We start from the raw sequence: 4,149 nt of genomic DNA on the forward strand, positions 1-4,149 counted from the left end.
TAGTGATACTGCCTCGGAAACCCAAGGAGGGGTCGCTATGAGTCGGGTTTGACTCGATGGCACATAACAACAACAACAACTTTTGACAAAAGATTTAATCTGCTCTTTTCAGGATTTGTCAATTCAGTTGTCTTAATTTCATAACCACATTATGTCCCTAACTACCTTGATTGTATTTCCCCTATAACAACAGTAGTTTAAATACCACCCTATATAGATTGGTGATTTTTAGGGCAATGTATTGTTGGCAAAATGCATGTAGTGACTACATCGCATCATGAAAATCTGTGGAATTTTTATGTCCACTTGTCAACTCCCCTTATCAATAACCTCTTTGCAAAGTACCTTACCAGATTTCCCTCAAATAAGTTGGCTTTTAAAATGTATTTTCAGTTTTTAAATTTAGTGACACCTCTTCAGTTAAACGTTCCAGTTTACCAGTAACCACAGGATTGGAGTTGAACTTTAAATGCCCAGTCAGAGGCCATCACACCACAGTTGAATGAAAATGGCTTTCTTGCAGTTCAGCTGTTACAGGCTAATATTGAAAGGGCACCCCCTAGAATGTTTCATCTTCAATAGGTTGTCAGTAGGTACTACTTATATAACTAACTTTTGGGGCAGTATAACATACCCTGGATCATTATAATGATTTATCAAGAATCACATCTAAAACCTGTGGGTACCCTTTTCAAACTCCCCTGCTCCCGTAGTCGGGTCAGAGATGACACAGAAGGAATCCCTGGATTAAGATACGAGTGCAGGAGGGTAAAAGATCGTTCTCTTGTGTAGACTTAAGCCTTTTGTAAATATAACTGGTGAGTATAAAGTAGAAAATAGAGTTAACACATTCTGTTCTACCAATTGTTAACCTTTTAAAAATAAAATTGCTGCTAAAAATAGTGCTGTTACACTTAAGGAAAATTGGTGCCACTGTTTTGAAAATGAGAATCTTGTGCCGTAAATGCAGCTGAACTAAATAGAAACTTTAGTTCACAAATTAATGCTGTCAAAAGAATGAGTAAAGTAGAAAGTAACTTTTAACTAATGACACTTTCATTCTAAATTATGTAGTGTGATCAAATAGGATCATCCAGAATTTTTATATTTTTCTTTGTACAGAGGCTGTGTTATGGGTGTTTTTTAAAAAGGAAACATGTTAAATTCCACAAATTGACGCTTTTTATTTGTCTTAAGTGGACTAAGATTTTTTCCTTAGTAATCTCTTTGATTTCTTTAAATTATATACTTTCACAGTAGAGAAACTGGATTCTTTTTGTATATAAGATTGCTTCTACCTGAAATGCTGTCATAAGTACTTGGGGGGGGGGGTCATCTTGTACATGATATTCTTAGAGGTAATAATGCATGATTTTATTTTACAAACTCTTGAACTATGTATTTGACATGTAAAATATGTACAGTATTGATGTCAACCATCTCTTAAAAGTCAGCCTATAAATATTGTTGTATAATTTTCTTTGCTCAGAAACATTTGGACTAAGCAGTGCCACTCGGGTCAGGATTTTCTGAAGTGCCGTCTCACAGACTTGTCTTTAGTTTATGCAACTGGCAAAACACCCAGGTCTTCTGTGTGTATAATGCAACAGCATACTTTACAGTTGTCACAATTTATATTTGACACGGGGGAGGGAAGGCTATTCTTCACTACTATTCTGGAACCCCATCAGCAAAATTACAGGAAAGACTCTTAAGGTTCATTTCTTATAAGAAATAAGGTTAATTTCTTGTAAGAAATAAAGGCTAAACAATGCTGGGAGCTCTGGTAGCATAGTGGCTAAGGCACTTGACTGCTAACCAGAAGGCTGGCGGTTCAAACCCACCAGCCACTCCTCGGAAGGAAGGTTGGGCAATCCTACTTCCGTAGTGATGCTGCCTCGGAAACCCAAGGAGGGGTCGCTATGAGTCAGGGCTGACTCGATGGCACATAATAACAACAGAAACCAGTGTCTGCTATCTCAACCCTCCAAAGTTTGTAGCAGTGGCCCTATCATTTGTGCTTTTCATGTGATTGTTGAATAAAATTGGGCAGCTAAATTATTCAATCTCACGTGCCTCAAAAGTGAAAAACAAACAGAAATCTTTGTAAATTAAGACTTGGAAACAAGTAGAAAGTGTCCTCCATGTTTTGTAGACAGGCGACGTTTTTCAAGCAGGCACTTACCATTATACACCAGTGTATAAAACAGCAAGACTGAAGGGGGGAAATGATTGTTGTATACACTTTGAATTGCTTTGCATGGTCTCATTTGAGATAATTGGTATAAGAATCTTGACCTTTTTTATATTTGGAAACATCAAATAAAAATGGAAATAAATTCTTTGTTTTGGTTTTTAAAAGTAATTGAACTCAACACTTGGCAAATAATCAGCTTTCTGAAACTTGGTAAGGTACGTGCTTTTTTTTTTTTTTTAAGTTATTTTGTTAATATATACAACAACTAAAATACACTGATTTACCATTTCCTATAAAATTCAATGACTGATTACATTCTTTGAGTTGTGGAACCATTCTTACCCTCCTTTTCTGAGTGTTCCTCCCCTATTAACATAAAGTCACTGACCCATAATGTTTCCATCTAATCTTGCAAGTTGCTCGTGTCAATTTGATCCCACATAGATCTTAAAATTTTGAGCGCAATGCTTAAGGCAGGCATCCTTTACCTATTAAACTACACTACTGTTTGGTTATAATAAGACTGAAGAGGGCATTTTTGGTTTAAGGATTAAATATTCTCTGTTCTACATTTTCCCCCTTTTGATCAGTATTCTGCTATATAATCTTTTATCAAAATGTTCAGTAATGGTATCCAGGTTCCATACAGTTCTGGTCTCATGGTAAATGAAGTAGTGGTTCATGGAGGCAATTAGCCACACATTGCACATCCTCTTCCTACTGCTATCCTCTGTTGCTGTAGGTGAATAGAGACCAATCATTGTGCTTTGGATGGCCACTTCCAAGCTTTTAAGAGCCCAAGCACTATGCAACAAATTAGGAGGCAGAACAGAAGCACTAAACACACTAGGCCAGTTAACTGAGCTGTCTCATGAAACCATGACCCTAAACCTCCAAACCAAGGAACCAAATTCCTAGAGGTATTTGGTTGTATATAAGCAGCTTTAACAGCAACTTTTTTTTTTGGTCATTTTTTATCTCCGTTTTTGCCAGTTCAACTTTTTACAGGTGTACAATTTATTGACAATAATCAGCTATACACAACCCTCCCCTTAAACATTTCCATCATTGTCAAATGAGACTCAGTACTTCATAAGCAGTAAACCTCTATTTCCCCTTCCAACTCTGATAACCACTAATAAATTTTGGTCCCTATACATGTGTCTTTTGTATTTTTATATCACCAGTGAAGTCATAACAGTATTTGTCATTTTGTGATTGACTTACTTCATTCAACATAATGTCTTCAAGCTCCATATTGGAACATGTATCAAAGCTTTTACTGGCTGAATAGTATTTCATTGTATGTACATTTTATCCATCTGTTGATGGGCAGGTTACATGCTTTTGACTATGAAATGTGTATTTAGATCTCCAAAGGAAATAATCTATTGAATGAATCGTTTCCTCAACCATGCACTTATATTTGGTTCAAACATTCATGCTGACTGCATACGCCCTCCAAGTGAAAACATGTCTGGCATTCACAGTAACTTTACTGTTCCCCCATTGATGATTATCATCTCTTATTAGTGATATACTGAACACTTCCACGTCTGGTCCTTATGAGTGGAATTACCAGGTTACAATGATTGCCCACCACTAAGTAAGATCTGGTATTGCAATAGCTCAGCTCTCAGCTGCTAACTGAAAGGTTGGCAGTTCAAACCCACCCAGCCACATTGCAGGAGAAAGACCTGTGCTCCATCCAGTCAAGATTACAGCCTAGAAAACCCTATGGGGCAGTATTGTCACGAGCTGAAAATCAAGAGTACCTAACATTGTTCCACATTCTACTCTGGCAAGTAGTGACTGGGATCTTAAAAGCTTACAAGCAGCCACCTAGATGCAACGATGGGTCTCTCCTCGTCCAGAGCAAATAATTAAGTAAACCAAAGATTCATGGAAACCATTAGTCCTCATGACCAACACCATGTGATCCTCAGCCTATA

The sequence above is a fragment of the Orycteropus afer genome, unplaced genomic scaffold (assembly GCF_000298275.1).
Source record: "Orycteropus afer afer isolate SDZICR_OR568_19922 unplaced genomic scaffold, OryAfe1.0 scaffold00151, whole genome shotgun sequence".
Taxonomy (NCBI): domain Eukaryota; kingdom Metazoa; phylum Chordata; class Mammalia; order Tubulidentata; family Orycteropodidae; genus Orycteropus; species Orycteropus afer.